The sequence below is a fragment of the Spermophilus citellus genome, assembly GCF_964194105.1.
Source record: "Spermophilus citellus genome assembly, chromosome: 1".
In the NCBI taxonomy this organism is placed as follows: domain Eukaryota; kingdom Metazoa; phylum Chordata; class Mammalia; order Rodentia; family Sciuridae; genus Spermophilus; species Spermophilus citellus.
Genome location: NC_138182.1, coordinates 225,624,217 through 225,635,688, shown reverse-complemented (window position 1 = coordinate 225,635,688; position 11,472 = coordinate 225,624,217). Strand labels below are relative to the sequence as shown.

Genomic DNA, 11,472 nt, shown 5'->3' with positions numbered 1-11,472 from the left:
CTGCAGGGGCTTTGGTCGCGGGCGACTCTCCGCACGGAGGGAAGCAGTACTTGGTCGGCGGACCGCCCTGTGGATGGAGTCTGGGACGCGAGGTAATTAGCCGCGAGGTACCAGAGAGGGATTACAGCGAAGCGGATTCTGCAGGCTCCTGCCAGTGGCACACTGGCCGCGCTGAGTGCTGAATTCCAGCTTTGAAATAGGGGAGAGAATCGGTCCAGTTCGATTCCCGACACCGGTCGGAACACGGAGGAGGACAGCAGCCGCCATCATGGAGAGCTGATGCAATCATCCCTGTTTTCTACTGATCTCAGCTCATTCAACTACAGAACAGGTGATTCCAGGCTGGTATTTGCCTGCGTCGCGCAGACAGATCGCTCAGGCTCGGGATTGGAAACTCTGAGGAGAATACTTTTCAGGCCTCACCCCTGGCAAGGCGGGCGCCGGGCTTTGAGCGGCCAGATTCTAGTTCCCCGGGTTGCTTTGGCCCAGGGCGTGAGATCCTTTGGGGACTCCGGGCGGAGGCCAGTTACAAGTGGAACAGTTTTGGCCCGGGGCTAGGGGACCCGCAGCGACTGCGTCTTTGACCCTGCCCCTGTCTGAGCGTACCACTGAGCTGGGAGAGGTTGGAGCTGCCAGGCTCGGGCTCCGGGGCTGCTGGGCCTGAGGCTGGGGTACCTCTGTGGAGCCTGCTCCGAGCAGAGTGTGGCAGGGATCGGAGAGGCTGGGTTCTGGCTCTCGTGGCTGCTTGAGCCCAGGGCCGCGGAGCCTGCGGGGACCGCGAGCTGAGGCCAGCCACAAGTGAAACTTGCGACAAGGGGCAGCGGGACTCTGTCTCCTGGAACAGTTTTGACCCGGAGCTGGGGAGCCCGCGGGAAGTGCGTCTTAGACTCTGCTCCCAATGGAGCGTGCACCGAGCAGGAGAGTTTGGTGCGGCCAGGCTTGGGCACCGAGCAGGGAGAGTCTGGTGCGGCCAGGCTTGGGCTCCCGGGGCGGCTTTGGCCTGGGATTGGGGAACCCGCGGTGGTTGCCCTGAGGAGCCTGCTCCTAGCAGAACGTGGCGGGGATCGGAGAGACCGGCTCCTGGCTCCCGAAGCGGCTCTGGCTCAGGGTTGGGGATCCTACAGGGACTGCTTCTTGGTCCGGGTCCTGCTGGGTGCTGCGGGGGCCTGGGGGGCAGAGTGGAGCTGCCTCCTGTGCCCAGAGCAGGCTAAGGGTCCCGCCGGTGTGGTATCGCGACACCCCAACTGCAGCTGGGGCCGAGGAGAGTAGCCGCCCACGCCTGGAACAGGACCAGCGACCTGACGGCAGGGTAGCCAAGTCAACCCACTTGGAGTGGAGGCCGTGAAGAGCTGCCGTCTGACCCTGCAAGGTAGGCAGTCCTGCGTCCCACTGGCAGGACAGGCTCGGCAGCCGGCCAGTGTGGTGGACGAGTAGGATCGAGGCAGTCACGTCACACTGGTTGGAGTGGGGGTTGAACAGAGCCGCCGCCAGCGTCCGGAAGGAGCCCAGAGACCCGTTGGAGAGGCAGTTAGGTACCCCCACTGGGAGTGGGGGTTGAGCAGAACTGCCGCCCAGGCCCGCAGGGTGGGCAGATCTGAGACCCACCAGCGGAACAGGCTTGGAGGCCGACCAGCGTGGTAGACACGTCACATCAATTGGAGTAGGGGTGGAGAAGAGCTGCTGCCCACATCCGGATCAGGACCAACGATCCGAGGACGTGGTAGGAATGTCACCGCAATTGGAGTGGGGGCAGAGTAGAGCAGCCACCCGTGCCCGCAGGGCGGGCAGACCTACGACCAACCAGCGTAGTGGATAGATCACCCTGATTAGAGGAGGATCACAGCCACTACCCGCCCTACAAGAGAGATATCCCAAATATACAAGAGCAACATAAATAAACAGGGGGAAAAATTTCAAAAACACAACAGTTTCACGAAGCAGAAAGAAACGCAAGCAACATGAAAAGACAAGGAAAGAAAGGACCACAAGCAATGCAGGTCAACTCAACTCTAGAAGAGGTAATAGCTGCAACAGATGGAATGTCAGATAAAGAGTTCAGGATATACATGCTTCAGATGATCTGGACTCTCAAGGAAGACATGAGACAGCAAAATCAGACAATGAAAGATCACATTGACAAGGAACTACAGAAACAAATCCAGGAAGTAAAAGATCAATTTCACAGGGAGTTAGAAGTAATAAAAAAGAAACAAATAGAAATCCTAGAAATGCAGGAAGCAATAAACCAACTTAAAACCTCAATTGACAATACTACCAGCAGAATAGATCACTTAGAAGATAGAACATCAGACAATGAAGACAAAGTATTTCAACTTGAGAAGAACATAGACAGTTCAGCAAGACTGCTAAGAAACCATGAGCAGAACATTCAAGAAATATGGGATAACATTAAAAGACCAAACTTAAGAGTCATTGGGATACAGGAGGGCACAGAGCTCCAAACCAGAAGAATGAACAATCTATTCAATGAAATAATACGAGAAAACTTCCCAGACTTGAAGAATGAAACAGAATCCCATATCCTAGAAGCCTACAGGACGCCAAAAGTGCAAAATCATAAGAGATCCACACCTAGACACATTATAATGAAGATGCCCAACATACAGAATAAGGAGAGAATTTTAAAAGCTACAAGAGAAAGAAAGCAGATTACATTTAGGGGCAAACCAATCAGGATAACAGCTGATCTCTCAACACAGACTCTGAAAGCTAGAAGATCCTGGAATAACATTTTTCAAACACTGAAAGAAAATGGGCTCCAACCAAGAATCGTGTATCCGGCGAAATTAAGCTTCAGGATGGAAGATGAAATTAAAACCTTTCACGATAAACAAAAGTTAAAAGAATTCGCAGCTAGAAAACCATCTCTTCAAAAAATCCTTGGCAAAACATTACAGGAAGAGGAAACTGAAAATAACATTGAAAACCATCAGTGGGAGGTAGGACAGTAAAGGGGGGAAAGTAATCAAAGAGGAAAACAAATCAGGTTTAGTAACATTAATAAACAAATATGGCTGGAAGAACAAACCATATCTCAATAACCCTAAATGTTAATGGCTTAAACTCACCAATTAAGAGACACAGGCTAGTCGAATGGATCACAAAACAAGATCCAACAATATGTTGCCTACAGGAGACGCATTTGATAGGAAAAGATATACATAGACTGAAGGTGAAAGGCTGGGAAAAATCATTCCACTCATATGGACTGCGGAAACAAGCAGGAGTGTCCATACTCATATCAAACAAAATAGATTTCAAGCCAAAGTTAATCAAAAAGGATAAAGAGGGACACTGCATACTGCTCAAGGGAACCATACACCAACAAGACATAACAATCATAAATATATATGCCCCAAACAATGGTGCAGCTACGTTCATCAAGCAAACTCTTGTCAAGTACAAGAGTCTAATAGACCACCATACAATAATCATGGGAGACTTCAACACACCTCTCTCACCACTGGACAGATCTTCCAAACAAAAGTTAAATAAGGAAATTATAGAACTCAACAACACAATTAACAACCTAGACTTAATTGACATATATAGAATATACCACCCAACATCAAGTAGTTATACTTTTTTCTCAGCAGCACATGGATCCTTCACAAAAATAGATCATATATTATGTCACAGGACAACTCTTAGACAATATAAAGGAGTAGAAATAATACCATGCATCCTATCTGATCATAATGGAATGAAACTGAAAATCAACGATAAAAGAAGGAAGGAAAAATCATGCATCACGTGGAGAATGAACAATAGGTTACTGAATGATCAATAGGTCATAGAAGACATCAAGGAGGAAATTAAAAAATTCTTAGAGATAAATGAAAACACTGACACAACATATCGGAATCTATGGGACACATTGAAAGCAGTTTTAAGAGGAAAATTAATTGCTTGGAGCGCATTCCTTAAAAAAAGAAAAAACCAACAAATAAACGATCTCATATATCATCTCAAAATCCTAGAAAAAGAAGAGCAAAATAACAGCAAAAGAAGTAGAAGGCAAGAAATAATTAAAATCAGAGCTGAAATTAATGAAATCGAAACAAAAGAAACAATTGAAAAAATTGACAAAACCAAAAGTTGGTTCTTTGAAAAAATAAATAAAATTGACAGACCCTTAGCCATGCTAACGAAGAGAAGAAGAGAGAGAACCCAAATTACTAGCATACGGGATGAAAAAGGCAATATCACAACAGACACTTCAGAAATACAGAAGATAATCAGAAATTACTTTGAATCCTTATACTCCAATAAAATAGAAGATAGTGAAGGCATCGATAAATTTCTTAAGTCATATGATCTGCCCAGATTGAGTCAGGAAGATATAGACAGCCTAAACAGACCAATAACAATAGAGGAAATAGAAGAAACCATCAAAAGACTACCGACTAAGAAAAGCCCAGGACCGGACGGGTATACAGCAGAGTTTTATAAAACCTTTAAAGAGGAACTAACACCAATACTTTTCAAGCTATTTCAGGAAATAGAAAAAGAGGGAGAACTTCCAAATTCATTCTACGAGGCCAACATCACCCTGATACCTAAACCAGACAGAGACACTTCAAAGAAAGAAAACTACAGACCAATATCTCTAATGAACCTAGATGCAAAAATCCTCAATAAAATCCTGGCGAATCGGATTCAAAATCGTATCAAAAAAATTATACACCATGATCAAGTAGGATTCATCCCTCGGATGCAAGGCTGGTTCAATATACGGAAATCAATAAATGTTATTCACCACATCAACAGACTTAAAAATAAGAACCATATGATCATCTCGATAGATGCAGAAAAGGCAATCGACAAAGTACAGCATCCCTTTATGTTCAAAACTCTAGAAAAATTAGGGATAACAGGATCATACCTCAACATTGTTAAAGCAATCTATGATAAGCCACAGGCCAGCATCATTCTGAATGGAGAAAAATTGAAGGCATTCCCTCTAAGATCTGGTACAAGACAGGGATGCCCTCTCTCACCACTTCTGTTCAACATAGTCCTCGAAACACTGGCCAGAGCAATTAGACAGACGAAAGAAATTAAAGGCATAAAAATAGGAAAAGAAGAACTTAAATTATCACTATTTGCAGACGATATGATTCTATACCTAACAGACCCAAAAGGGTCTACAAAGAAACTATTAGAGTTAATAAATGAATTCAGCAAAGTGGCAGGATATAAAATCAACACGCATAAATCAAATGCATTCCTGTATATCAGTGACAAATCCTCTGAAACGGAAATGAGGACAACTACTCCATTCACAATATCCCCCCCCAAAATAAAATACCTGGGAATCAACCTAACAAAAGAGGTGAAAGATCTATACAATGAAAACTACAGAACCCTAAAAAGAGACATAGAAGAAGACCTCAGAAGATGGAAAAATATACCCTGCTCATGGATAGGCAGAACTAACATCATCAAAATGGCGATATTACCAAAAGTTCTCTATAAGTTCAATGCTATCCCAATCAAAATCCCAACAGCATTTCTTGTAGAAATAGATAAAACAATCAGGAAATTCATATGGAATAATAAAAGACCCAGAATAGCAAAAACAATGCTAAGCAGGAAGTGTGAATCAGGCGGTATAGCGATACCAGACTTCAAACTATACTACAGAGCAATAGTAACAAAAACAGCATGGTACTGGTACCAAAACAGGCGAGATGACCAATGGTACAGAATAGAAGACACAGTAACCAATCCGCAAAACTACAACTATCTTATATTTGATAAAGGGGCTAAAAGCATGCAATGGAGGAAGGATAGCATCTTCAACAAATGGTGCTGGGAAAACTGGAAATCCATTGGCATCAAAATGAAACTGAATCCCTTTCTTTCGCCATGCACAAAAGTTAACTCAAAATGGATCAAGGAGCTCGATATTAAATCAGAAACACGGCGTCTGATAGAAGAAAAAGTCGGCTATGATCTACATACTGTGGGGTCAGGCCCCAAATTCCTCAATAGGACACCCATAGCGCAAGAGTTAACAACCAGAATCAAGAAATGGGACTTACTCAAACTAAAAAGTTTTCTCTCAACAAAAGAAACAATAAGAGAGATAAACAGGGAGCCTACATCCTGGGAACAAATCTTTACCCCACACACTTCAGATAGAGCCCTAATATCCAGAGTATACAAAGAACTCAAAAAATTAGATAATAAGATAACAAATAACCCAATCAACAAATGGGCCAAGGACCTGAACAGACACTTCTCAGAGGAGGACATACAATCAATCAACAAGTACATGAAAAAATGCTCAACATCGCTAGCAGTCAGAGAAATGCAAATCAAAACCACCCTAAGATACCATCTCACTCCAGTAAGATTGGCAGCCATTAAGAAGTCCAACAACAACAAGTGCTGGCGAGGATGCGGGGAAATGGGTACACTTGTTCATTGTTGGTGGGACTGCAAAATGGTGCAGCCAATTTGGAAAGCAGTATGGAGATTTCTTGGAAAGCTGGGAATGGAACCACCATTTGACCCAGCTATTCCCCTTCTCGGTCTATTCCCCAAAGACCTAACAAGAGCATGCTACAGGGACACTGCTATATCGATGTTCATAGCAGCACAATTCACGATAGCAAGATTGTGGAACCAACCTAGAAGCCCTTCAATAGATGAATGGATTAAAAAAATGTGGCATTTATACACAATGGAGTATTACTCTGCAATAAGAAATGACACAATCATAGAATTTGGAGGGAAATGGATGGCATTAGAGCAGATTATGCTAAGTGAAGCTAGCCAATCCTTAAAAAACAAATGTCAAATGTCTTCTTTGATATAAGGGGAGTAACCAAGGACAGGGTAGAGACGAAGAGCTGGAGAAGAAGTATAACATTAAACAGGGATGATAGGCGGGAGGGAAAGTGAGAGTTAAGGGAAATTGCATGGAATTGGAAGGTGATCCTCAGGGTTATACACAATTACATATAAGAGGAAAGGAGGAGTAGGAGAAAAATATATAAGTGGAAGAAACGATTTATAGTAGAGGGGATGGAGAGAGAGAAGGGGAGGGGAGGGGAGGGGTGGGGTGAGGGGACAGTGGAGAATGGGATAGACAGCAGAATACATCAGTCACTAGAAAGGCAATTTGTAAATCAATGGAAATGTAACTGATGTGACACAGCAATCTGTATACGGGGTAAAAATGGGAGCTCATAACCCACTTGAATCAATCTGTGAAATATGGTATATGAAGAACTATGTAATGTTTTGAACAACCAACAATAAAATAATTAAAAAACAACAACAACAACAACAACAACAACAAAAAATACACAAAACAAGATTATGTGTATTGATGGATGATGAAAATGAGGCCAGACCTGGGGATGTGGCTCAGTGATAGAGCACTTGTCTAATATTGCATAAGGCTCTGGGGTTCAATCCCCAGCACTGAAAAAAATTTAAAAACTATCTTTGTTCCATAGCAGCAAAACATTTTTACATTCATAAGTACCAGTAGAATGATCAGTCCAAATATTGTTTTTATTTCTATATTTTTACCTTCCAATTACTTTGTCCACGTATGTTCATCAGTGGATTCCTTAGAAGAGATCACAAGTCTCAGGAGATTAAGAATTTTTCTTCTTATGCTCCCAATTACTTTATATATACTTCTATAGACTTTACCAAGTATACTTTTTTTTTAAGTTGTAGATGGACACAGTATCTTTCTTTCTTTCTTCCTTTCTTTCTTTCTGTAGTGCCAAGGATGGAGTGTACACTTGTTGTAGACAATCATAAAAGGTTAAAAAAAAAAATAGAGACAGCATTTCTTTCAACAATGGCAAAATGGGATGGTTCAGTTTTTGTTTTGTTTTAAAACAGGGTCTTACTCTTGCCCAGGTTGGATCTCAAACTCCTGGGCTTAAGCACTGGTCCTTCCTCACCTCCCAAGTAGCTGGTACTTCAAGTACCATGCTAGTGGTTCAGATTTTATCACAAAATATTGTATTATGTAGCCCTCTGTTGAATGAACTATCCTGATAAGACTCCCATATTTTCTTTTATCCTTAAATATATCAGTTCTCCACTCTTTTCTTTTTCTTTTGGCATCACTGGGATTGAAACCAGGGGTGCTCTACCCCACTGAGATAGAGCCTTGCCAAGGTTGGCCTTGAAATTTGGATCCTTCTATTTTATCTTCCTGAGTAGGTGGGATTACAGGTATATATACCATGACTGATTTGTGATTCTTAAATTGAGTTTTGTTTTCAACCTAAAAACATTTGATGTTATAATTTCTAGGTGGTTAGGTTTACTTTCTAGTTATTAGTATACTATGGTTAAGAGAAGTTGTGGAAAAAAAGTTTTGCTGTTGTAATCATTTAAAACAAATTTTTAACACATGGGTTTTTTTTTTAAAGATTTTAGATGTTGATGGACCTTTATTCTATTCATTTATTTATATTCAGTGCTGAGGATCAAACCCAGTGCCTCACACATACTAGGCAAGCACTGAATCACTGAGCCACAATCTCAGCCCCTTAACACAGTTTTAATAATTGTTTTATAATGTTTTTAATTCTAGTAGGACAAATAATATACCAGTATTCCTTCAATTTTTTTTGAAATTATTATTAAGTCTTTATACTGGCATATTTTTATTTTTTGTGTTCTATACAAAAGTGTTGTATTTTTATTCTAGTTTGATGAGTGTATTACTTTATATTTTCTCATTTCTTTATGATTTTATAAGGTTTTATATTTTGTAATTGGACCTAGCCTTTATTTATTTTTTTCCTTCAAATTCAGGTTCAACTTTCTCCCAAGGAGAATGGTATTTTGATGTTCCCTGGTTGATATGAACAAAAGTCTCACCCTTATCTTCATGGATTATCTTCACAGATACTTGGTTGGGTGACACCATCATCTGCATTTTCCCCTGTGTAGTGTTCTATGCCTAAATAATCAGCAAGGTGTTTCTAGGGAATAATCAGTTTAAGGGACTGAACAATGGGAATGTAAGTAATTAAAAAAACTCAAGGTCATGTTCAGTGCATTAAAGTCAATCTGTCAAATTGTTATTGAGCGCATTTGTATAATTGTAACTTTCTTAGTATATTAAGCTTTTTATTACTGCCTTTAAAAATAAATAAAAAAAATTTGAAACCCTGAACATATGAATATTTTTCTTTGGAATGTATACAATGAAGTGGAGTCTGTGTCTAAAGATGTGGAAAGAAAACTACTCAGGCTTACTTGTATAAAGGGTAATATTGTAAAGAAGGAACAATTGTAAAACACTCCTACTGATAATCCAAGGTTAGGAAATATGAGAAGGACATCATATTGCAAGAAATGGGAGCACATGCATAGGTCTTTTGGTCTATCTCCTTATGAAGCTACCAGGTTCAGACATGGGACCTCCACCTTATTAATTCCTAATCACCTCCTAAAGGCTCCATTTTTTTCTGTGTGTGTGTGTGTGCGCGCGCGCCCACTAGTGATATCAAACCCATACAAAGCAAGCATGCAAGGCAAGCACTCTACCAACTGAGCTATATCCCCAGCCCTCTAAAGGCTCCATTTCTAAACACTGGAGTCAGAAAGAGTTTCTACTCTTAATACCACACAATGAGGATTACATTTTAACATATCAACCCTTGAGGGAACATGCTCAAACCGTATCCAAACGAAAGCAAGAAAGAAACTTCCAGGAAAAGGAAATGACAAGTGCGAAGGCCTTGCACAAGAGTGGGTATGGAATGTTCATGGAACAGCAAGGAAGCCAAGAGGGAGAGGGAAAGAAGAGATTTGGGAGGTAGAGGAACAGAAGTAGCCAAGAGTCAGGCCATGTGTAAGCCACTGTAAGGTTTTCAGCATTTACTTTGAGCTGGGAGCCAGTGGAAGATTTTGAACTAGACGTATAGTATGCTTTGACTACAGAAAACCTTCCAGCTACATGTTGAAAACACTACAGGCACCAAGGAAGGAAGTAGGCTAGTTCGGACCAGTGGGTAATGTTGGATCTGAGGGTGTTTTCCAAGTGCAGCCACCAGGATTTGTTAGTAGGTTAGATGCAGAATATGAAAGAGGAGTCAGGGATGACTCCAGTGACACCAAGGGTTTGGGCTAAACAACTGGGAGGAGAAGGTTTAGTGTGAAGGAAGCCCGTGAAAGGACTTTTTGTGGAGAGGAAGAATAGGACTTAGATTTTAGAGATGTGACATTTGTGATTCCCACTAGTATGAGTGGAGGGGAATAAGGGTGTAGCTCAGTGGTAGAGCATTTGCCTAGCATGTGTGAGACCCTGGGTTCAATCCCCAGTACCCAGGGGTGGGGAGACATCAGAGATAGGTCTTGGCTAGAGATGGAAGTGGAGAAATTGGTGTAGACAGAGAATTTAAAGCCATTCAACTGGTTGAGATAACTGAAGAAGTATTTTTAAGTTGAGAGGTTGGACTGGGCACAGTGGCACCTACTGGTAATGCCAGCAACTCCAGAGGTTTAGTTAGGTAGGAGGATCACAAGGTCAAAGCTAGCCTGGGCAACTTAGCAAGACCCAGTCTCAAAAAATAAAAAGGGTTGGGATGTACTTCAGTGGTAGAATGCCTCTGGGTTCAGAGATGTCAAAGAACCCTGGGATACCCCCAGGGTTAGATCAGATAGAAGAAAAACAACAAAAGAGACTGAGAGGGAGCTCTCAATGAGGGAGGTTCCAGAAAGCCAAGAGCCATGTCCTGGAAGCCAGTGGAAAAAGTGTTTTGAGGAGGAGGGGGGGTGGTGGTAACAGGCTATATCAAAGCCACCAATAGATCAGTTCGATGCTGCTAACAAGATGAAGATAGGAATGTTCACTAATCCAGCAGTGTGGAAGTCATTCACGATGCTCAAAACAGCTATGACAATGGAATGGAGGAGATAAAAGCCTGGTGGGAGACAACATAAGGATGAAAGAACATTTATCAGCACATAAAACAAACTCAAGGAAATATGTATTTCTGTATTTTTGTAATTATGATTCTTGTGTATTTCTGGATATTAATAAAATACTTGACATAGCTTTGTTTTAGTAAGTTATTTACATGACACTTGTATTCATGTATGTTTTAATTTTTTTGATTCTTTTTTTTTCTAGTTGGACACAATACTTTTATTTTATTTATCTTTATGTGGTGCTGAGGATCGAACCCAGCGCCTCACACATGCTAGGCGAGCACTCTACTGCTGAGCCACAACCCCAGCTCTATGTGTGTGTTTTGATGTAAAATATATTTCTAATTGTGGGTCATGGTAAAAAAAAAAAAGAAAGAAAGAAAAAGAGAAAAAGCCTGAAAATAAGAAGTTAGATCAAGAAGGTTCAGGGAATGTTTGGAAAAAGAGGTTGAAAATATAGGGGATTTTGGGCTGGGGATGTGGCTCAAGCAGTAGCGCGCTTGCCTGGCATGCGTGCGGCCCGGGTTC

General features: G+C 41.8%; 1 protein-coding gene across 3 annotated transcripts in view; it reads left to right on the top strand.

Annotated features, from left to right (window-relative positions):
* Nucleotides 1-11,070, top strand: part of LOC308653165 (survival motor neuron protein) — a 36,307-nt gene extending 25,237 nt beyond the window's left edge. For all 3 annotated transcript variants that reach the window (XM_081301706.1, XM_081301705.1, XM_081301704.1), the window contains one exon: nucleotides 8,821-11,070. The gene's annotated coding sequence lies outside the window, so the exon portion shown is untranslated. The remainder of the gene's footprint in view (nucleotides 1-8,820) is intronic.
* Nucleotides 11,071-11,472: the final 402 nt, after the last annotated feature.